Consider the following 25,258-nt stretch of genomic DNA (forward strand, 5'->3'; position numbering starts at 1 on the left):
GGATTGTGTCTGGGGAAGGGTACCAAAACATGTCTGCAATATTGAAGGGTCCAAAGAACACAGTGGCCTCCATCATTCTTAAATGGAAGAAGTTTGGAACCACCTAGACTCTTCCTAGAGCTGGCCGCCCAGCCAAACTGAGCAATCGGGGGAGAAGGGCCTTGGTCAGGGAGGTGACCAAGAACCCGATGGCCACTGACAGAGTTCCACAGTTCCTCTGTTGGGATGGGAGAACCTTCCAGAAGGACAACAATCTCTGTAGCACTCTACAAATCAGGCCTTTACGGTAGAGTGGCCAGACGGAAGCCACTGCTCAGTAAAAGGCACATGACAGCCCGCTTGGAATATGCCAAAAGGTACCTAAAGGACTCTCAGACTGGCGGTGAAGGTTCACCTTCCAATAGGACAACGACCCTAAGCACACAGCCAAGACAACGCAGGAGTGGCTTCGGGACAAGTCTCTGAATAACCTTGAGTGGACCAGCCAGAGCCCGACTTGAACCAGATCAAACATCTCTGTAGAGACCTGAAAATAGCTGTGCAGCGACGCTCCCCATCCAACCTGACAGAGCTTGAGAGGATCTGCAGAGAAGAATGGGAGAAACTCCCCAAATACAGGTGTGCCAAGCTTGTAGCATCACACCCAAGAAGACTCGATGCTGTAATCGCTGCCAAAGGTGCTTCAACAAAGTACGTAGTAAAGGGTCTGAATACATATATGTAAATGATATATTAACGTTTTTATTAATTAATTAATTAATGTTAATATTAATATTTATGTAAATGTGATACTTCATTATTTCTTTATTTATATAAATTAGCAACAAAAACAAAAACGTGTTTTTGCTTCGTCATTATGTATTTATGTATTGATGAGGATTTTTATTTTATTTTAGTCTATTTTAGAATAAGGCTGTAACGTAACAAAATGTGGGAAAAGCCAATGGGTCTGAACACTTTCCGAATGCACTGTATTGTTACCCATGTAGGAGCAGTATAGACCTAGTCTGTTCATTATATACATCTATATGATGTATTGTTACACCATGTTGGAGCAGTATAGACCTAGTCTGTTCATTATATACATCTACATGATGTATTGTTACACCATGTAGGAGCAGTATAGACCTAGTCTGTTCATTATATACATCTATATGATGTATTGTTACACCATGTAGGAGCAGTATAGATCTAGTCTGTTCATTATATACATCTATATGATGTATTGTTACACCATGTAGGAGCAGTATAGATCTAGTCTGTTCATTATATACATCTATATGATGTATTGTTACACCATGTAGGAGCAGTATAGACCTAGTCTGTTCATTACATACATCTACTTTATGTATTGTTACACCATGTTGGAGCAACATGTTAGATAGTTACTTATTTAGATTTTGTTTGACTTAATGAAACTGCCTTAAATGCGGATGTGCTGTAGTATATATTTTTTTTTTGAACTCGTTAAAAATCTGCACTAATCAACACATCCCTGTCTTTGTACGTCTCAATATAATAGTATTATTTAATTATATACATTTAAAACAAACTTTGAAAATAAAATATTTTCCTCAACCACGATACCCACTCCAGTCAGCAGATGGCGATGTGCGTCTTTCAGGCGATGCTGAAAGCGTGACGTATAATCTAGTGGACGGGAGGCAACAGTCAACCACCTCCGTAGCTGGTTAGCCAACAGCCGAAAGATTCAAGCACTTTCGGTGTATATTAGCTACTGTGTTTTAAACACACTTCTGTCGTCAAGTTAGTTATCCCATTTAATTTCATATTTACGGTGTTGTTGTTATTGGTCAGCTAGCTGGCTTGTTAAGTTAGCACTAGCCTAGCTAGCTAACATCCCCGACCATGAGCTCACTAAGCTACTCTCCTCCTGCTAAAGAAGAGGAGGTCTGCTGGACGGAGAAAGAAGCTCTAGTGAAAGAGGAGGAGGAAGAGGAGGATGTTACAATACAAAAACAAGTAGAGGGTGAAGCTGTTACCGTGAAAGAAGAAGAGAAAGACGTTACAGTGAAAGAAGAGGAAGACGCGTTCAGAGTGAAAGAGGAGGAGGATGTTACAGTGAAAGAAGAGGAAGACGCGTTCAGAGTGAAAGAGGAGGAGGATGTTACAGTGAAAGAAGAGGAAGACGCGTTCAGAGTGAAAGAGGAGGAGGATGTTACAGTGAAAGAAGAGATAGAGGAGGATGCCGTTTTTGGAGTGAAGAAGGAGGGAGAGATTACTGTCACATTGGAAGATGAAGAGGAGGAGATAGGAGATCTGATTAACACCAGTAAGTACCGCCTTAAATGTGTTTTTCACTTTGGATATTTGGAGTTCGCTTGTCAATTCAATGGAGAGAGATGCTATGCTACTAGCATCATGTTATGAATTTGCAAAGCCATCTCCTATAGTGTTTTTTCTCTAAGTTGTCGGTATGTCACGTGTACTACTGTAACCTACTGGTCACCATAGCAACATCCACCGTACTGACCTGGAGAGCTAAAGTTTTAAAGTTCCCGGAATTTAAATGAATATTTTCCAGTAATAATAATAAGTTGTGTCTTCCTATCCACACGTCCTAGAGATCTACAGACCACTACTGTGGGTTCCCTCTCCAATAACAGACAACTACTGTGGGTTCCCTCTCCAATAACAGACCACTACTGTGGGTTCCCTCTCCAATAACAGACAACTACTGTGGGTTCCCTCTCCAATAACAGACAACTACTGTGGGTTCCCTCTCCAATAACAGACAACTACTGTGGGTTCCCTCTCCTTTGTCATCCACTCTACACATACACTCTACACTCTACACATATAATGCCTCTTCAGTATCATTTAATATGTTGAGACGAGAAGAAGAAGGGGAGGGTTATGTGGAGAAGAAGATATAGGCCAGTCTCTCTTCACAATGTCCTCCGCTGGCTTCCACCAATTCTTTGAATTGCCCTTTGATTTAACAAAAAATCTATTTCCCATTACATATGTCACCAGTAGTAAATCTACCGTTAATCCCCTGTCATTTGGTTAGATTAATTTCTGTGAAAGCATATATTTAATTACAGGCCTCACTCCAATGACAACGGAACCAGAATAAAGACCAGACTAGAGTTCCACATTGTAGAAAGGAACTGCCAATGCAACGCATCTCCACGCCTTGTACTAACACACTGGAACCAGTTGCTGAAGCATCTCCACGCCTTGTACTAACACACTGGAACCAGTTGCTGAAGCATCTCCACGCCTTGTACTAACACACTGTAACCAGTTGCTGAAGCATCTCCACGCCTTGTACTAACACACTGGAACCAGTTGCTGAAGCATCTCCACGCCTTGTACTAACACACTGTAACCAGTTGCTGAAGCATCTCCACGCCTTGTACTAACACACTGTAACCAGTTGCTGAAGCATCTCCACGCCTTGTACTAACACACTGGGAACCAGTTGCTGAAGCATCTCCACGCCTTGTACTAACACACTGGAACCAGTTGCTGAAGCATCTCCACGCCTTGTACTAACACACTGGAACCAGTTGCTGAAGCATCTCCACGCCTTGTACTAACACACTGGAACCAGTTGCTGAAGCATCTCCACGCCTTGTACTAACACACTGGAACCAGTTGCTGAAGCATCTCCACGCCTTGTACTAACACACTGGAACCAGTTGCTGAAGCATCTCCACGCCTTGTACTAACACACTGGAACCAGTTGCTGAAGCATCTCCACGCCTTGTACTAACACACTGTAACCAGTTGCTGAAGCATCTCCACGCCTTGTACTAACACACTGGAACCAGTTGCTGAAGCATCTCCACGCCTTGTACTAACACACTGTAACCAGTTGCTGAAGCATCTCCACGCCTTGTACTAACACACTGTAACCAGTTGCTGAAGCATCTCCACGCCTTGTACTAACACACTGGAACCAGTTGCTGAAGCATCTCCACGCCTTGTACTAACACACTGGAACCAGTTGCTGAAGCATCTCCACGCCTTGTACTAACACACTGTAACCAGTTGCTGAAGCATCTCCACGCCTTGTACTAACACACTGGAACCAGTTGCTGAAGCATCTCCACGCCTTGTACTAACACACTGTAACCAGTTGCTGAAGCATCTCCACGCCTTGTACTAACACACTGGAACCAGTTGCTGAAGCATCTCCACGCCTTGTACTAACACACTGGAACCAGTTGCTGAAGCATCTCCACGCCTTGTACTAACACACTGGAACCAGTTGCTGAAGCATCTCCACGCCTTGTACTAACACACTGTAACCAGTTGCTGAAGCATCTCCACGCCTTGTACTAACACACTGTAACCAGTTGCTGAAGCATCTCCACGCCTTGTACTAACACACTGTAACCAGTTGCTGAAGCATCTCCACGCCTTGTACTAACACACTGGAACCAGTTGCTGAAGCATCTCCACGCCTTGTACTAACACACTGGAACCAGTTGCTGAAGCATCTCCGCCTGTACTAACACACTGTAATCAGTTGCTGAAGCATCTCCACGCCTTGTACTAACACACTGGAACCAGTTGCTGAAGCATCTCCACGCCTTGTACTAACACACTGGAACCAGTTGCTGAAGCATCTCCACGCCTTGTACTAACACACTGTAACCAGTTGCTGAAGCATCTCCACGCCTTGTACTAACACACTGGAACCAGTTGCTGACGTGGCAAAAAACACCCTCCAAAAAGGAATGAACGGCTTCCCCAGTATCTCCCAGTATCTTCACCGGCTGCTTAACAGCATCACCACTCTGCAGTGACCCAGAACCTGTCTGAAACAAACGGTTCGTACACATCTGATCCAACATCTGGTTTAGGAGATACCCCAGTCCCAACCAGAGACTTAATGAGAGTCCCAACCAGAGACTTAATGAGAGTCCCCAGTCCCAACCAGAGACTTAATGAGAGTCCCAACCAGAGACTTAATGAGAGTCCCAACCAGAGACTTAATGAGAGTCCCAACCAGAGACTTAATGAGAGTCCCAACCAGAGACTTAATGAGAGTCCCAACCAGAGACTTAATGAGAGTCCCAACCAGAGACTTAATGAGAGACCCCAGTCCCAACCAGAGACTTAATGAGAGTCCCAACCAGAGACTTAATGAGAGACCCCAGTCCCAACCAGAGACTTAATGAGAGTCCCAACCAGAGACTTAATGAGAGTCCCAACCAGAGACTTAATGAGAGTCCCAACCAGAGACTTAATGAGAGTCCCAACCAGAGACTTAATGAGAGACCCCAGTCCCAACCAGAGACTTAATGAGAGTCCCAACCAGAGACTTAATGAGAGTCCCAACCAGAGACTTAATGAGAGTCCCAACCAGAGACTTAATGAGAGTCCCAACCAGAGACTTAATGAGAGTCCCAACCAGAGACTTAATGAGAGTCCCAACCAGAGACTTAATGAGAGACCCCAGTCCCAACCAGAGACTTCATGAGAGACCCCAGTCCCAACCAGAGACTTAATGAGAGTCCCAACCAGAGACTTAATGAGAGTCCCAACCAGAGACTTAATGAGAGTCCCAACCAGAGACTTAATGAGAGTCCCAACCAGAGACTTAATGAGAGACCCCAGTCCCAACCAGAGACTTAATGAGAGTCCCAACCAGAGACTTAATGAGAGTCCCAACCAGAGACTTAATGAGAGTCCCAACCAGAGACTTAATGAGAGTCCCAACCAGAGACTTAATGAGAGTCCCAACCAGAGACTTAATGAGAGTCCCAACCAGAGACTTAATGAGAGTCCCAACCAGAGACTTAATGAGAGTCCCAACCAGAGACTTAATGAGAGTCCCAACCAGAGACTTAATGAGAGTCCCAACCAGAGACTTAATGAGAGTCCCAACCAGAGACTTCATGAGAGTCCCAACCAGAGACTTCATGACAGACCCCAGTCCCAACCAGAGACTTAATGGGCTGGAGTGCTCCCACAAGAAGAAACATATTTTTCTGTTTCAACTTAGGACACTGAGAAACAATGTGTCCTTTCTCATGGCAGTAATTACAAACGGGTGGATACGATAAACCAGTTTTCTGCCAATCTTTATCTTTTGGCACTGTAGAAAAGGACTAAAATCTCGCAGTAGGAGGTGACTTCTCTGGATTGATTTTTGCATAGAGATACAGTGGGGGAAAAAAGTATTTAGTCAGCCACCAATTGTGCAAGTTCTCCCACGTAATGTAGAATGATGAAACAAGATTGGTTGCCTTCTAGAGTGTCTGAGGATTGCACAGAAACCGAACTTGACTGGGTGAAACAAGGTTTAGCGTTTAGATTTCATCGATTGTTTTGTTGCAAGTTGAGAGAGTCGGAATTCATGCGAAACACTGTATACAACATGGTTCGTGTTAGGATATAAAAATGGATTTTTATCAAACAAAAATACGCTACATTTTATCTCTGGGACCCTCAGGATGTCAAATCAGAGCAAGATTACTGAATGTAAGTACATTATTTACCTTCAGAGGTGAATGTATCAAACCAGTTGCCGTGATAACTTTTTTGTTGTTGTGCACTCTCCTCAAACAATAGCATGGTATTTTTTCACTGTAATAGCTACTGTAAATTGGACAGTGCAGTTAGATTATCGAGAATGTAAGCTTTTCTGCCCATATAAGACATGTCTATGTCCCGGAAAGTTGGCTGTTGTTTACAACGTCATTCTAGTCACATTATCGCATATCGAGCAACAACCGTCCCGATTTCGGGACACTGATCCAGTAGAGGCCCTTAACCAACGATGCAGTTTTAATAACAAAAAATACAAAATAAGCGTTCAAGTATTTACTAAATAAACTGAAGTAAACAATTAAATAAATAAAATAATAAACTGTTCATTACTATTGTGTCTAAGTTTAATGGTTTTAACACACAGTGGTTAAAAACTCGGGTCACAAAAATGTAATGACATTGAGCAACAGACCACATTACTTGTTACTACTAATATATTTCTGGTTTTAGAAACAAAGCATGGTCATTCATTACTTGTTACTACTAATATATTTCTGGTTTTAGAAACAAAGCATGGTCATTCATTACTTGTTACTACTAATATATTTCTGGTTTTAGAAACAAAGCATGGTCATTCATTTTTGTGATTTTTGGTGTAATCATGGCAAAAACAATATTTTGGCTGGTAACAAAAACTGAATGGCTGGTATATTCTTTAATCTGCCTGCCACAGTGGCTGGTATATTCTTTAATCTTTCTGCCACAGTGGCTGGTGGACCAAAAACGAACCAAAACAAGACTTAGAAGACAATTGTCAAAGTTTGTGAAAGACATTTTTAAAATTCACTAGATTAGCTAGGTTTCCTTCCAATTTGTGACAGATTTTCATGTGAATATTCAAAATATATTCATACAAATATATGCACATGTTTCCATCCAACCTGTTTTCAGATAAAGGTCAGTGCGTGATGACGTAGTATCAGAATAACTCCTGCGGTTAAATTCCCATCTACCGAATAAAGAAACAACCAGTTCAATGGGATTCAGCAGCCAAGCATCGATCATCATGTCACCAGACTAAGACCGTCGATACTTATTGGAATTGGAGCGTCAAGCTCATCACCGTGGCACTTTCACCAACCCTGTGAAGTTCATCGTAACTTATTTAATCTGTAGCCTAATAAACATAAAAGCGTTTCCGCTGCCATTTCTCGAATAATTAATTTTACTGACAGAAAAAGTTCCCACCATGTTGAATGAACAAATGTCTGTCGGCATTTATAAAATTGTACCTGCATTTCCTGTTTCCATCAGCCCAGTCGTGACCTTTTTCATGTGTTCATCTGAATGAAATGGTTGAATGGAAACCTGGTTAGTGACTGTGTGACTTTGTCGTTCACACAGGAGAGAGACGTGACTGAAAAAAGAGAAAAAAGAGGACTGAGCACGCCCCCCATTCTCATCGACGGGGCTGTAGTGGAACAGGTTGAGAGCTTCAAGTTCCTTGGTGTCCACATCACCAACGAACTATCATGGTCCAAACACACCAAGACAGTCGTGAAGAGGGCACGACAAAGCCTATTCCCCCTCAGGAGACTGAAAAGATTTGGCATGGGTCCTCAGATCCTCAAAAAATTCTACAGCTGCACCATCGGAGCATCCTGACTGGTTGCATCACCGCCTGGTATGGCAACTGCTTGGCCTCTGACCGCAAGGCACTACAGAGGGTAGTGCGTACGGCCCAGTACATCACTGGGGCAAAGCTCCCTGCCATCCAGGACCTCTATACCAGGCGGTGTCAGAGGAAGGCCCTCAAAATTGTCAAAGACTCCAGTCACCCTAGTCATAGACTGTTCTCTCTGCTACCGCACGGCAAGCGGTACCGGAGTGCCAAGTCTAGGTCCAAAAGACTTCTCAACAGCTTCTACCCCCAAGCCATAAGACTCCTGAACAGCTAATCATGGCTACCCGGACTATTTGCACTGCCCCCCACCCCATCCTTTTTACGCTGCTGCTACTCTGTTAAGTATTTATGCATAGTCACTTTAACTCTACCCACATGTACATATTACCTCAACTACCTCAACTAGCCGGTGCCCCCGCACATTGACTATGCAACGGTACCCCCCTGTATATATAGCCTCCCTACTGTCACTTTATTCTATTGTATATATAGCCTCCCTACTGTCACTTTATTTTTTACTTCTGCTCTTTTTTCTCAACACTTTTTTGTTGTTGTTTTATTCTTACTTTTTTGTTTAAAATAAATGCACTGTTGGTTAAGGGCTGTAAGTAAGCATTTCACTGTAATGTCTGCACCTGTTGTATTCGGCGCATGTGACCAATAAAATTTGATTTGATTTGATTTGATTTGATTTGTGGATCCTCTGGGGAGCCTCAACAACATCATGATGCTGACGAGGCAGAGAAGAGTCTCTCCAGATCAGAACACCTCAAGAAACACCAGCGGAGACCCACAGGGAAGAAACCTCACTGTGGGAAACGTTGCAAATCTTCATCAAAACATGAAATACACCAGCGAGTACACACAGGAGAGAAATCTTATAGCTGTGATCAATGTGGGAAGTGTTTTGCTCATTCAAGAAATATGAAAACACATCAGCGGATACACACAGGAGAGAAACCTTTTAGCTGTGATCAATGTGACAAGAGTTTTACTCATTCAAGCAACCTGAAAACACACCAGCGGACACACACAGGAGAGAAGCTTCACCACTGTTCAGATTGTGGGAAAAGCTTTTCAACATCACAGACTTTGATGCTGCACCAGAGAACCCACACAGGAGAGAAGCCTTATAGCTGTGATCGGTGTGGGAAAAGTTTTTCTTGTATAGAACACCTTAAAGAACACCAGAGAACCCACACAGGAGAGAAGCCTTATAGCTGTGATCAATGTGGGAAGAGATTCACTCAGTCAGCACACCTGACTGTACACCAGAGAATCCACACGGGAGTGAATCCTTATAGCTGTGATCGGTGTGGGAATTTTTTTCTCTCGTATAGAACACCTTAAAGAACACCAGAGAACACACACAGGAGAGAAACCTTATAGCTGTGATCAGTGTGGGAAAAGCTTTGGTAGAGCTTATTATCTGACTGAACATAAGCAAACACACACTGGAGGCAAACCTTACCACTGCTCTGACTGTGGGAAGAGCTTTGCTTCCCTAAGAAACCTGACACAACACCAGAGAACACACACAGGAGAGAAACCCTATAGCTGTGATCAATGTGACAAGAGATACTCTCATTCAAGTTCTCTGATTAAACATCAGAAAATACATGCGGGAGATCCACAGAGTGTGGAATGATCTCCAACACCAGACCTGGATAGTAGAACACAGAGTGTGGAATGATCTCCATCACCAGACCTGGGTAGTAGAACACAGAGTGTGAAATGATCTCCAACACCAGACCTGGGTAGTAGAACACAGAGTGTGGAATGATCTCCATCACCAGACCTGGGTAGTAGAACACAGAGTGTGGAATGATCTCCAACACCAGACCTGGGTAGCAGAACACAGAGTGTGGAATGATCTCCAACACCCAGACCTGGGTAGTAGAACACAGAGTGTGGAATGATCTCCAACACCCAGACCTGGGTAGCAGAACACAGAGTGTGGAATGATCTCCAACACCAGACCTGGGTAGTAGAACACAGAGAGTGGAATGATCTCCAACACCAGACCTGGGTAGTAGAACACAGAGTGTGGAATGATCTCCAACACCCAGACCTGGGTAGCAGAACACAGAGTGTGGAATGATCTCCAACACCAGACCTGGGTAGTAGAACACAGAGTGTGGAATGATCTCCAACACCAGACCTGGGTAGTAGAACACAGAGTGTGGAATGATCTCCAACACCAGACCTGGGTAGTAGAACACAGAGAGTGGAATGATCTCCAATACCAGACCTGGGTAGTAGAACACAGAGTGTGGAATGATCTCCAACACCAGACCTGGGTAGTAGAACACTGAGTGTGGAATGATCTCCAACACCAGACCTGGGTAGTAGAACACAGAGTGTGGAATGATCTCCAACACCAGACCTGGGTAGTAGAACACAGAGTGTGGAATGATCTCCAACACCAGACCTGGGTAGTAGAACACAGAGTGTGGAATGACCTCCAACACCAGACCTGGGTAGTAGAACACAGAGTGTGGAATGATCTCCAACACCAGACCTGGGTAGTAGAACACAGAGTGTGGAATGATCTCCAACACCCAGACCTGGGTAGTAGAACACAGAGTGTGGAATGATCTCCAACACCCAGACCTGGGTAGCAGAACACAGAGTGTGGAATGATCTCCAACACCAGACCTGGGTAGTAGAACACAGAGTGTGGAATGATCTCCAACACCCAGACCTGGGTAGTAGAACACAGAGTGTGGAATGATCTCCAACACCCAGACCTGGGTAGCAGAACACAGAGTGTGGAATGACCTCCAACACCAGACCTGGGTAGTAGAACACAGAGTGTGGAATGATCTCCAACACCAGACCTGGGTAGTAGAACACAGAGTGTGGAATGATCTCCAACACCAGACCTGGGTAGTAGAACACAGAGAGTGGAATGATCTCCAATACCAGACCTGGGTAGTAGAACACAGAGTGTGGAATGATCTCCAACACCAGACCTGGGTAGTAGAACACTGAGTGTGGAATGATCTCCAACACCAGACCTGGGTAGTAGAACACAGAGTGTGGAATGATCTCCAACACCAGACCTGGGTAGTAGAACACAGAGTGTGGAATGACCTCCAACACCAGACCTGGGTAGTAGAACACAGAGTGTGGAATGATCTCCAACACCAGACCTGGGTAGTAGAACACAGAGTGTGGAATGATCTCCAACACCAGACCTGGGTAGTAGAACACAGAGTGTGGAATGATCTCCAACACCAGACCTGGGTAGTAGAACACAGAGTGTAATGATCTCCAACACCAGACCTGGGTAGTAGAACACAGAGTGTGGAATGATCTCCAACACCAGACATGGGTAGTAGAACACAGAGTGTGGAATGATCTCCAATACCAGACCTGGGTAGTAGAACACAGAGTGTGGAATGATCTCCAATACCAGACCTGGGTAGTAGAACACAGAGTGTGGAATGATCTCCAACACCCAGACCTGGGTAGTAGAACACAGAGTGTGGAATGATCTCCAATACCAGACCTGGGTAGCAGAACAATCATCATTGCATATCGTTTTTATATAGCACATGCGCAGAGCGTTATATGTCAGACATTTAGAAAATGCAAAAAAGTGTGTTTGTGTTGGAGGTGTTTTTATTCACACTCATGGGTTATTAAATCACTTTTATCTTTAGTTTTTACCGCATGGAATGGTCTCTAAAATTATGCTCCCTAGTGAAAATGATTGTTATCAATCAATAATGACAAACCTCCTGGCATTGACAACTTAGATGGAAAGCTACTGAGGATGGTAGCTGACTCTATAGCCACATTTTTAATCTGAGCCTAGAGGAAAGTCTTTGTCCTCAGGCCTGGAGGGAAGCCAAAGTCATTCCGCTATCAAGAATGGTAAAGCAGCCTTTACTGGTTCTAACAGCAGACCTATCAGCTTGCTGCCAGCTCTTAGCAAACTGTTGGAAAAGATTCTGTTTGACCAAATACAATGCTATTTCTCCGTAAACAAATTAACAACAAACTTTTAGCATGCTTATATAGAAAGGCACTCAACATGTACTGCACTGTCACAAATGACTGATGATTGGTTGAAAGAAATTGATAATAAGAAGATTGTGGGAGCTGTAGTGTTAGATTGCAGTGCAGCCTTTGAAATTATTGACCATAACCTGCTGTTGAAAAAGCGTATGTGTTATGGCTTTTCAACCTCTGCCATATCGTGGATTCAGAGCTATCTATCTAATAGAACTCAAAGGGTTTTCTTTAATGGAAGCTTCTCTAATGTTAAACATGTAAAGTGTGGTGTACCACAGGGCAGCTCTCGAGGCCCTCTACTCTTTTCTATTTTTACCAATGACCTGCCACTGGCATTTAAACAAAGCATGTGTGTCCATGTATGCTGATGATTCAACCATATACGCATCAGCAAACACAGCTAATGAAGTCACCGAAACCCTTAACAAAGAGTTGCAGTCCGTTTTGGAATGGGTGGCCAATAATAAACTGGTCCTGAACATCTCTAAAACTAAGAGCATTGTATTTGGTACAAATCATTCCCTAAGTTCTAGACCTCAGCTGAATCTGGTAATGAATGGTGTGGCTGTTGAACAAGTTGAAGAGACTAAATTACTTGGTGTTACCTTCGATTTTAAACTGTCATGGTCAAAACGTATGGATTCAATGGTTGTAAAGATGGGGGAGAGGACTGTCCGTAATAAAGGGATTTTTTGACAGCACACTCCACAAAAGCATGTCCTGCAGGCTCTAGTTTTGTCTTATCTTGATTATTGTCCAGTCGTGGTCAAGTGCTGCAAAGAAAGACCTAGTTAAGCCGTGTCGTGGAAATACTTCTCAAAGATATCTCTCAGACACTGGAGCTTGTGAATTCAGTATAGACTTTATTACAAAGTAACAAAGCTGACGTGGTCTATGGAGCAACTGCCGGTCCCAGACTCGGCGATCTCTTTTTATACAGTTATATGTTTTGCATAACACTCATAGCCACTCCTCTTTATGTTAACACACTGGAACCAGTTGCTGAAGCATCTCCACGCCTTGTACTAACACACTGGAACCAGTTGCTGAAGCATCTCCACGCCTTGTACTAACACACTGTAACCAGTTGCTGAAGCATCTCCACGCCTTGTACTAACACACTGGAACCAGTTGCTGAAGCATCTCCACGCCTTGTACTAACACACTGGAACCAGTTGCTGAAGCATCTCCACGCCTTGTACTAACACACTGTAACCAGTTGCTGAAGCATCTCCACGCCTTGTACTAACACACTGGAACCAGTTGCTGACGTGGCAAAAACACCCTCCAAAAAGGAATGAACGGCTTCCCCAGTATCTCCCAGTATCTTCACCGGCTGCTTAACAGCATCACCACTCTGCAGTGACCCAGAACCTGTCTGAAACAAACGGTTCGTACACATCTGATCCAACATCTGGTTTAGGAGATACCCCAGTCCCAACCAGAGACTTAATGAGAGTCCCAACCAGAGACTTAATGAGAGTCCCCAGTCCCAACCAGAGACTTAATGAGAGTCCCAACCAGAGACTTAATGAGAGTCCCAACCAGAGACTTAATGAGAGTCCCAACCAGAGACTTAATGAGAGTCCCAACCAGAGACTTAATGAGAGTCCCAACCAGAGACTTAATGAGAGTCCCAACCAGAGACTTAATGAGAGACCCCAGTCCCAACCAGAGACTTAATGAGAGTCCCAACCAGAGACTTAATGAGAGACCCCAGTCCCAACCAGAGACTTAATGAGAGTCCCAACCAGAGACTTAATGAGAGTCCCAACCAGAGACTTAATGAGAGTCCCAACCAGAGACTTAATGAGAGTCCCAACCAGAGACTTAATGAGAGACCCCAGTCCCAACCAGAGACTTAATGAGAGTCCCAACCAGAGACTTAATGAGAGTCCCAACCAGAGACTTAATGAGAGTCCCAACCAGAGACTTAATGAGAGTCCCAACCAGAGACTTAATGAGAGTCCCAACCAGAGACTTAATGAGAGTCCCAACCAGAGACTTAATGAGAGACCCCAGTCCCAACCAGAGACTTCATGAGAGACCCCAGTCCCAACCAGAGACTTAATGAGAGTCCCAACCAGAGACTTAATGAGAGTCCCAACCAGAGACTTAATGAGAGTCCCAACCAGAGACTTAATGAGAGTCCCAACCAGAGACTTAATGAGAGACCCCAGTCCCAACCAGAGACTTAATGAGAGTCCCAACCAGAGACTTAATGAGAGTCCCAACCAGAGACTTAATGAGAGTCCCAACCAGAGACTTAATGAGAGTCCCAACCAGAGACTTAATGAGAGTCCCAACCAGAGACTTAATGAGAGTCCCAACCAGAGACTTAATGAGAGTCCCAACCAGAGACTTAATGAGAGTCCCAACCAGAGACTTAATGAGAGTCCCAACCAGAGACTTAATGAGAGTCCCAACCAGAGACTTAATGAGAGTCCCAACCAGAGACTTCATGAGAGTCCCAACCAGAGACTTCATGACAGACCCCAGTCCCAACCAGAGACTTAATGGGCTGGAGTGCTCCCACAAGAAGAAACATATTTTTCTGTTTCAACTTAGGACACTGAGAAACAATGTGTCCTTTCTCATGGCAGTAATTACAAACGGGTGGATACGATAAACCAGTTTTCTGCCAATCTTTATCTTTTGGCACTGTAGAAAAGGACTAAAATCTCGCAGTAGGAGGTGACTTCTCTGGATTGATTTTTGCATAGAGATACAGTGGGGGGAAAAAAGTATTTAGTCAGCCACCAATTGTGCAAGTTCTCCCACGTAATGTAGAATGATGAAACAAGATTGGTTGCCTTCTAGAGTGTCTGAGGATTGCACAGAAACCGAACTTGACTGGGTGAAACAAGGTTTAGCGTTTAGATTTCATCGATTGTTTTGTTGCAAGTTGAGAGAGTCGGAATTCATGCGAAACACTGTATACAACATGGTTCGTGTTAGGATATAAAAATGGATTTTTATCAAACAAAAATACGCTACATTTTATCTCTGGGACCCTCAGGATGTCAAATCAGAGCAAGATTACTGAATGTAAGTACATTATTTACCTTCAGAGGTGAATGTATCAAACCAGTTGCCGTGATAACTTTTTTGTTGTTGTGCACTCTCCTCAAACAATAGCATGGTATTTTTTTCACTGTAATAGCTACTGTAAATTGGACAGTGCAGTTAGATTATCGAGAATGTAAGCTTTTCTGCCCATATAAGACATGTCTATGTCCCGGAAAGTTGGCTGTTGTTTACAACGTCATTCTAGTCACATTATCGCATATCGAGCAACAACCGTCCCGATTTCGGGACACTGATCCAGTAGAGGCCCTTAACCAACGATGCAGTTTTAATAACAAAAAATACAAAATAAGCGTTCAAGTATTTACTAAATAAACTGAAGTAAACAATTAAATAAATAAAATAATAAACTGTTCATTACTATTGTGTCTAAGTTTAATGGTTTTAACACACAGTGGTTAAAAAAACTCGGGTCACAAAAATGTAATGACATTGAGCAACAGACCACATTACTTGTTACTACTAATATATTTCTGGTTTTAGAAACAAAGCATGGTCATTCATTACTTGTTACTACTAATATATTTCTGGTTTTAGAAACAAAGCATGGTCATTCATTACTTGTTACTACTAATATATTTCTGGTTTTAGAAACAAAGCATGGTCATTCATTTTTGTGATTTTTGGTGTAATCATGGCAAAAACAATATTTTGGCTGGTAACAAAAAACTGAATGGCTGGTATATTCTTTAATCTGCCTGCCACAGTGGCTGGTATATTCTTTAATCTTTCTGCCACAGTGGCTGGTGGACCAAAAACGAACCAAAACAAGACTTAGAAGACAATTGTCAAAGTTTGTGAAAGACATTTTTAAAATTCACTAGATTAGCTAGGTTTCCTTCCAATTTGTGACAGATTTTCATGTGAATATTCAAAATATATTCATACAAATATATGCACATGTTTCCATCCAACCTGTTTTCAGATAAAGGTCAGTGCGTGATGACGTAGTATCAGAATAACTCCTGCGGTTAAATTCCCATCTACCGAATAAAGAAACAACCAGTTCAATGGGATTCAGCAGCCAAGCATCGATCATCATGTCACCAGACTAAGACCGTCGATACTTATTGGAATTGGAGCGTCAAGCTCATCACCGTGGCACTTTCACCAACCCTGTGAAGTTCATCGTAACTTATTTAATCTGTAGCCTAATAAACATAAAAAGCGTTTCCGCTGCCATTTCTCGAATAATTAATTTTACTGACAGAAAAAGTTCCCACCATGTTGAATGAACAAATGTCTGTCGGCATTTATAAAATTGTACCTGCATTTCCTGTTTCCATCAGCCCAGTCGTGACCTTTTTCATGTGTTCATCTGAATGAAATGGTTGAATGGAAACCTGGTTAGTGACTGTGTGACTTTGTCGTTCACACAGGAGAGAGACGTGACTGAAAAAAAGAGAAAAAGAGGACTGAGCACGCCCCCATTCTCATCGACGGGGCTGTAGTGGAACAGGTTGAGAGCTTCAAGTTCCTTGGTGTCCACATCACCAACGAACTATCATGGTCCAAACACACCAAGACAGTCGTGAAGAGGGCACGACAAAGCCTATTCCCCCTCAGGAGACTGAAAAGATTTGGCATGGGTCCTCAGATCCTCAAAAAATTCTACAGCTGCACCATCGAGAGCATCCTGACTGGTTGCATCACCGCCTGGTATGGCAACTGCTTGGCCTCTGACCGCAAGGCACTACAGAGGGTAGTGCGTACGGCCCAGTACATCACTGGGGCAAAGCTCCCTGCCATCCAGGACCTCTATACCAGGCGGTGTCAGAGGAAGGCCCTCAAAATTGTCAAAGACTCCAGTCACCCTAGTCATAGACTGTTCTCTCTGCTACCGCACGGCAAGCGGTACCGGAGTGCCAAGTCTAGGTCCAAAAGACTTCTCAACAGCTTCTACCCCCAAGCCATAAGACTCCTGAACAGCTAATCATGGCTACCCGGACTATTTGCACTGCCCCCCACCCCATCCTTTTTACGCTGCTGCTACTCTGTTAAGTATTTATGCATAGTCACTTTAACTCTACCCACATGTACATATTACCTCAACTACCTCAACTAGCCGGTGCCCCCCGCACATTGACTATGCAACGGTACCCCCCTGTATATATAGCCTCCCTACTGTCACTTTATTCTATTGTATATATAGCCTCCCTACTGTCACTTTATTTTTTACTTCTGCTCTTTTTTCTCAACACTTTTTTGTTGTTGTTTTATTCTTACTTTTTGTTTAAAATAAATGCACTGTTGGTTAAGGGCTGTAAGTAAGCATTTCACTGTAATGTCTGCACCTGTTGTATTCGGCGCATGTGACCAATAAAATTTGATTTGATTTGATTTGATTTGATTTGTGGATCCTCTGGGGAGCCTCAACAACATCATGATGCTGACGAGGCAGAGAAGAGTCTCTCCAGATCAGAACACCTCAAGAAACACCAGCGGAGACCCACAGGGAAGAAACCTCACTGTGGGAAACGTTGCAAATCTTCATCAAAACATGAAATACACCAGCGAGTACACACAGGAGAGAAATCTTATAGCTGTGATCAATGTGGGAAGTGTTTTGCTCATTCAAGAAATATGAAAACACATCAGCGGATACACACAGGAGAGAAACCTTTTAGCTGTGATCAATGTGACAAGAGTTTTACTCATTCAAGCAACCTGAAAACACACCAGCGGACACACACAGGAGAGAAGCTTCACCACTGTTCAGATTGTGGGAAAAGCTTTTCAACATCACAGACTTTGATGCTGCACCAGAGAACCCACACAGGAGAGAAGCCTTATAGCTGTGATCGGTGTGGGAAAAGTTTTTCTTGTATAGAACACCTTAAAGAACACCAGAGAACCCACACAGGAGAGAAGCCTTATAGCTGTGATCAATGTGGGAAGAGATTCACTCAGTCAGCACACCTGACTGTACACCAGAGAATCCACACGGGAGTGAATCCTTATAGCTGTGATCGGTGTGGGAATTTTTTTCTCTCGTATAGAACACCTTAAAGAACACCAGAGAACACACACAGGAGAGAAACCTTATAGCTGTGATCAGTGTGGGAAAAGCTTTGGTAGAGCTTATTATCTGACTGAACATAAGCAAACACACACTGGAGGCAAACCTTACCACTGCTCTGACTGTGGGAAGAGCTTTGCTTCCCTAAGAAACCTGACACAACACCAGAGAACACACACAGGAGAGAAACCCTATAGCTGTGATCAATGTGACAAGAGATACTCTCATTCAAGTTCTCTGATTAAACATCAGAAAATACATGCGGGAGATCCACAGAGTGTGGAATGATCTCCAACACCAGACCTGGATAGTAGAACACAGAGTGTGGAATGATCTCCATCACCAGACCTGGGTAGTAGAACACAGAGTGTGGAATGATCTCCAACACCAGACCTGGGTAGTAGAACACAGAGTGTGGAATGATCTCCATCACCAGACCTGGGTAGTAGAACACAGAGTGTGGAATGATCTCCAACACCAGACCTGGGTAGTAGAACACAGAGTGTGGAATGATCTCCAACACCCAGACCTGGGTAGTAGAACACAGAGTGTGGAATGATCTCCAACACCCAGACCTGGGTAGCAGAACACAGAGTGTGGAATGACCTCCAACACCAGACCTGGGTAGTAGAACACAGAGTGTGGAATGATCTCCAACACCAGACCTGGGTAGTAGAACACAGAGTGTGGAATGATCTCCAACACCCAGACCTGGGTAGCAGAACACAGAGTGTGGAATGATCTCCAACACCAGACCTGGGTAGTAGAACACAGAGTGTGGAATGATCTCCAACACCAGACCTGGGTAGTAGAACACAGAGTGTGGAATGATCTCCAACACCAGACCTGGGTAGTAGAACACAGAGAGTGGAATGATCTCCAACACCAGACCTGGGTAGTAGAACACAGAGTGTGGAATGATCTCCAACACCAGACCTGGGTAGTAGAACACTGAGTGTGGAATGATCTCCAACACCAGACCTGGGTAGTAGAACACAGAGTGTGGAATGATCTCCAACACCAGACCTGGGTAGTAGAACACAGAGTGTGGAATGATCTCCAACACCAGACCTGGGTAGTAGAACACAGAGTGTGGAATGACCTCCAACACCAGACCTGGGTAGTAGAACACAGAGTGTGGAATGATCTCCAACACCAGACCTGGGTAGTAGAACACAGAGTGTGGAATGATCTCCAACACCCAGACCTGGGTAGTAGAACACAGAGTGTGGAATGATCTCCAACACCCAGACCTGGGTAGCAGAACACAGAGTGTGGAATGACCTCCAACACCAGACCTGGGTAGTAGAACACAGAGTGTGGAATGATCTCCAACACCAGACCTGGGTAGTAGAACACAGAGTGTGGAATGATCTCCAACACCCAGACCTGGGTAGCAGAACACAGAGTGTGGAATGACCTCCAACACCAGACCTGGGTAGTAGAACACAGAGTGTGGAATGATCTCCAACACCAGACCTGGGTAGTAGAACACAGAGTGTGGAATGATCTCCAACACCAGACCTGGGTAGTAGAACACAGAGAGTGGAATGATCTCCAATACCAGACCTGGGTAGTAGAACACAGAGTGTGGAATGATCTCCAACACCAGACCTGGGTAGTAGAACACTGAGTGTGGAATGATCTCCAACACCAGACCTGGGTAGTAGAACACAGAGTGTGGAATGATCTCCAACACCAGACCTGGGTAGTAGAACACAGAGTGTGGAATGACCTCCAACACCAGACCTGGGTAGTAGAACACAGAGTGTGGAATGATCTCCAACACCAGACCTGGGTAGTAGAACACAGAGTGTGGAATGATCTCCAACACCAGACCTGGGTAGTAGAACACAGAGTGTGGAATGATCTCCAACACCAGACCTGGGTAGTAGAACACAGAGTGTAATGATCTCCAACACCAGACCTGGGTAGTAGAACACAGAGTGTGGAATGATCTCCAACACCAGACATGGGTAGTAGAACACAGAGTGTGGAATGATCTCCAATACCAGACCTGGGTAGTAGAACACAGAGTGTGGAATGATCTCCAATACCAGACCTGGGTAGTAGAACACAGAGTGTGGAATGATCTCCAACACCCAGACCTGGGTAGTAGAACACAGAGTGTGGAATGATCTCCAATACCAGACCTGGGTAGCAGAACAATCATCATTGCATATCGTTTTTATATAGCACATGCGCAGAGCGTTATATGTCAGACATTTAGAAAATGCAAAAAAGTGTGTTTGTGTTGGAGGTGTTTTTATTCACACTCATGGGTTATTAAATCACTTTTTATCTTTAGTTTTTACCGCATGGAATGGTCTCTAAAATTATGCTCCCTAGTGAAAATGATTGTTATCAATCAATAATGACAAACCTCCTGGCATTGACAACTTAGATGGAAAGCTACTGAGGATGGTAGCTGACTCTATAGCCACATTTTTAATCTGAGCCTAGAGGAAAGTCTTTGTCCTCAGGCCTGGAGGGAAGCCAAAGTCATTCCGCTATCAAGAATGGTAAAGCAGCCTTTACTGGTTCTAACAGCAGACCTATCAGCTTGCTGCCAGCTCTTAGCAAACTGTTGGAAAAGATTCTGTTTGACCAAATACAATGCTATTTCTCCGTAAACAAATTAACAACAAACTTTTAGCATGCTTATATAGAAAGGCACTCAACATGTACTGCACTGTCACAAATGACTGATGATTGGTTGAAAGAAATTGATAATAAGAAGATTGTGGGAGCTGTAGTGTTAGATTGCAGTGCAGCCTTTGAAATTATTGACCATAACCTGCTGTTGAAAAAGCGTATGTGTTATGGCTTTTCAACCTCTGCCATATCGTGGATTCAGAGCTATCTATCTAATAGAACTCAAAGGGTTTTCTTTAATGGAAGCTTCTCTAATGTTAAACATGTAAAGTGTGGTGTACCACAGGGCAGCTCTCGAGGCCCTCTACTCTTTTCTATTTTTACCAATGACCTGCCACTGGCATTTAAACAAAGCATGTGTGTCCATGTATGCTGATGATTCAACCATATACGCATCAGCAAACACAGCTAATGAAGTCACCGAAACCCTTAACAAAGAGTTGCAGTCCGTTTTGGAATGGGTGGCCAATAATAAACTGGTCCTGAACATCTCTAAAACTAAGAGCATTGTATTTGGTACAAATCATTCCCTAAGTTCTAGACCTCAGCTGAATCTGGTAATGAATGGTGTGGCTGTTGAACAAGTTGAAGAGACTAAATTACTTGGTGTTACCTTCGATTTTAAACTGTCATGGTCAAAACGTATGGATTCAATGGTTGTAAAGATGGGGGAGAGGACTGTCCGTAATAAAGGGATTTTTTGACAGCACACTCCACAAAAGCATGTCCTGCAGGCTCTAGTTTTGTCTTATCTTGATTATTGTCCAGTCGTGGTCAAGTGCTGCAAAGAAAGACCTAGTTAAGCCGTGTCGTGGAAATACTTCTCAAAGATATCTCTCAGACACTGGAGCTTGTGAATTCAGTATAGACTTTATTACAAAGTAACAAAGCTGACGTGGTCTATGGAGCAACTGCCGGTCCCAGACTCGGCGATCTCTTTTTATACAGTTATATGTTTTGCATAACACTCATAGCCACTCCTCTTTATGTTAATATCCGACATCCTCTGGCCAATCGCCACTATTATCTCTTTGTCCCATTTACTCTTGTTCACGCCCAGTTCTGCTTTGGTTTCCCCTCCTCCTTTCTGGCACTTATCTTGTGGCGTGAACTATATTGGTGGCGTGATTTTAACAGTTTCTTTTTTAAAAAAATAAGGCAAATAAAATACCATAATAAAGTACGTACTTTTAGGGCCATTTATAGGATTCTATAGTTGATAGAGGAATTTGTTAACGTGACTAAAAGTATTACACCCTGAAAATTATAGGAATGTGATAGAATCATAAAACTACAATAAAGTTTAGTTAGAAGAAAAACGAGGGCTTTGGCTTTATTTTCATATCTATGCAGGAAACAGGATGTGAAACTAGACACGTCCCCATCTTAGGTGTCTGTATGAGATGCATATCTGCCCAGCAACGGAGTATATGTTAAGGTACAGGAAGAGACAACTGGGTTGCTACGCAAGCTTACAGAGAAATGTGACAAATTGCCTAATTATGGGCTAGGAGCTTTTTCATTGGCCCATTTAGGGGCGTAGTAAAGGTGTGAAAACATTGTGCATTGTGTGATTTTCAGAGCGCTCTCGATGACCATTGCAGAATTGGGTCTTTGCTTATTTTTATTTAAACTAAGAGATTTACAACCTCTTGGGAAATATTCAAAGATTTAAGAAGTAGTTGACTTCAACCATTGAGGTGACAAAATTCTCGTGACAATAGTCAACTCCCTTAAACCCTCTAAGGGCCATTATAGGGTTATATAGTCAACTCCCTTAACCCCTCTAAGGGCCATTATAGGATTATATAGTCAACTCCCTTAAAACCTCTAAGGGCCATTATAGGATTATATAGTCAACTCCCTTAAACCCTCTAAGGGCCATTATAGGATTATATAGTCAACTCCCTTAAACCCTCTAAGGGCCATTATAGGATTATATAGTCAACTCCCTTAAACCCTCTAAGGGCCATTATAGGATTATATAGTCAACTCCCTTAAACCCTCTAAGGGTTATATAGTCAACTCCCTTAAACCCTCTAAGGGCCATTATAGGATTATATAGTCAACTCCCTTAAAACCTCTAAGGGCCATTATAGGATTATATAGTCAACTCCCTTAAACCCTCTAAGGGCCATTATAGGATTATATAGTCAACTCCCTTAAACCCTCTAAGGGTTATATAGTCAACTCCCTTAAACCCTCTAAGGGCCATTATAGGATTATATAGTCAACTCCCTTAACCCTCTAAGGGCCATTATAGGATTATATAGTCAACTCCCTTAAACCCTCTAAGGGCCATTATAGGATTATATAGTCAACTCCCTTAAACCCTCTAAGGGCCATTATAGGATTATATAGTCAACTCCCTTAAACCCTCTAAGGGCCATTATAGGATTATATAGTCAACTCCCTTAAACCCTCTAAGGGCCATTATAGGATTATATAGTCAACTCCCTTAAACCCTCTAAGGGCCATTATAGGATTATATAGTCAACTCCCTTAAACCCTCTAAGGGCCATTATAGGGTTATATAGTCAACTCCCTTAAACCCTCTAAGGGCCATTATAGGATTATATAGTCAACTCCCTTAACCCTCTAAGGGCCATTATAGGATTATATAGTCAACTCCCTTAAACCCTCTAAGGGCCATTATAGGGTTATATAGTCAACTCCCTTAAACCCTCTAAGGGCCATTATAGGGTTATATAGTCAACTCCCTTAAACCCTCTAAGGGCCATTATAGGATTATATAGTCAACTCCCTTAACCCTCTAAGGGCCATTATAGGGTTATATAGTCAACTCCCTTAAACCCTCTAAGGGCCATTATAGGGTTATATAGTCAACTCCCTTAACCCTCTAAGGGCCATTATAGGATTATATAGTCAACTCCCTTAACCCCTCTAAGGGCCATTATAGGATTATATAGTCAACTCCCTTAACCCTCTAAGGGCCATTATAGGATTATATAGTCAACTCCCTTAAACCCTCTAAGGGCCATTATAGGATTATATAGTCAACTCCCTTAAACCCTCTAAGGGCCATTATAGGATTATATAGTCAACTCCCTTAACCCTCTAAGGGCCATTATAGGATTATATAGTCAACTCCCTTAACCCCTCTAAGGGCCATTATAGGATTATATAGTCAACTCCCTTAACCCTCTAAGTGCCATTATAGGGTTATATAGTCAACTCCCTTAAACCCTCTAAGGGCCATTATAGGGTTATATAGTCAACTCCCTTAACCCTCTAAGGGCCATTATAGGATTATATAGTCAACTCCCTTAACCCTCTAAGGGCCATTATAGGGTTATATAGTCAACTCCCTTAACCCTCTAAGGGCCATTATAGGGTTATATAGTCAACTCCCTTAAACCCTCTAAGGGCCATTATAGGATTATATAGTCAACTCCCTTAACCCTCTAAGGGCCATTATAGGGTTATATAGTCAACTCCCTTAAACCCTCTAAGGGCCATTATAGGGTTATATAGTCAACTCCCTTAACCCTCTAAGGGCCATTATAGGATTATATAGTCAACTCCCTTAAACCCTCTAAGGGTTATATAGTCAACTCCCTTAAACCCTCTAAGGGCCATTATAGGATTATATAGTCAACTCCCTTAACCCTCTAAGGGCCATTATAGGATTATATAGTCAACTCCCTTAACCCCTCTAAGGGCCATTATAGGATTATATAGTCAACTCCCTTAAACCCTCTAAGGGCCATTATAGGATTATATAGTCAACTCCCTTAACCCTCCAAGGGCCATTATAAGTCATTACTATCTTATGACTTCACAATACATACAATGGAAAAATACCTACAGCTGCAACTGGCCCAGAACAGAGCGACACGTCTTGCTCTTCATTGTAATCAGAGGGCTAATATAATTATTACGCATGCCAGTCTCTCTCTTGGCGAAGTGTTGAGGAAAAGACTGACTCACCACTTCTTGTTTTTTTATAAGAAAATATGAACGTTGGAAATTCCAAATTTGTTTGCGTAGTCACCTTACACACACACACACACACACAGCACTGAAACACACACTTACCCCCCCACCAGACATGCCCACCAGGGGTCTTTTCACAGTCCCCGTAGTCCAGAACGAATTCAAGAAAAAGGTACAGTATTATACAGAGTCATGATTGCATTGGAACTCCCTTCCATCTCATATAGTGCAGGTGAACAGCAAACCAAAAAACAAAGCAACACCTCACGGCACCACGCCTCTCCCCCACGTCACCTACTTGTTGTGTGTCTGTACTGACATGTATGTAACTGAGAGATACACTAACATGTAGTGTTTGTAAA

At 43.1% G+C, this 25,258-nt stretch overlaps 2 pseudogenes; both read left to right on the forward strand.

Moving 5' to 3' along the window:
* Positions 1-8,899: 8,899 nt before the first annotated feature.
* On the forward strand, positions 8,900-9,862 carry LOC123491259 (annotated as a pseudogene).
* A 208-nt stretch (positions 9,863-10,070) lies between these two features.
* LOC123491292 lies at positions 10,071-18,631 on the forward strand (annotated as a pseudogene).
* Positions 18,632-25,258: the final 6,627 nt, after the last annotated feature.

This window comes from Coregonus clupeaformis, chromosome 7, assembly GCF_020615455.1.
Source record: "Coregonus clupeaformis isolate EN_2021a chromosome 7, ASM2061545v1, whole genome shotgun sequence".
NCBI classification, from domain to species: Eukaryota; Metazoa; Chordata; class Actinopteri; order Salmoniformes; family Salmonidae; genus Coregonus; species Coregonus clupeaformis.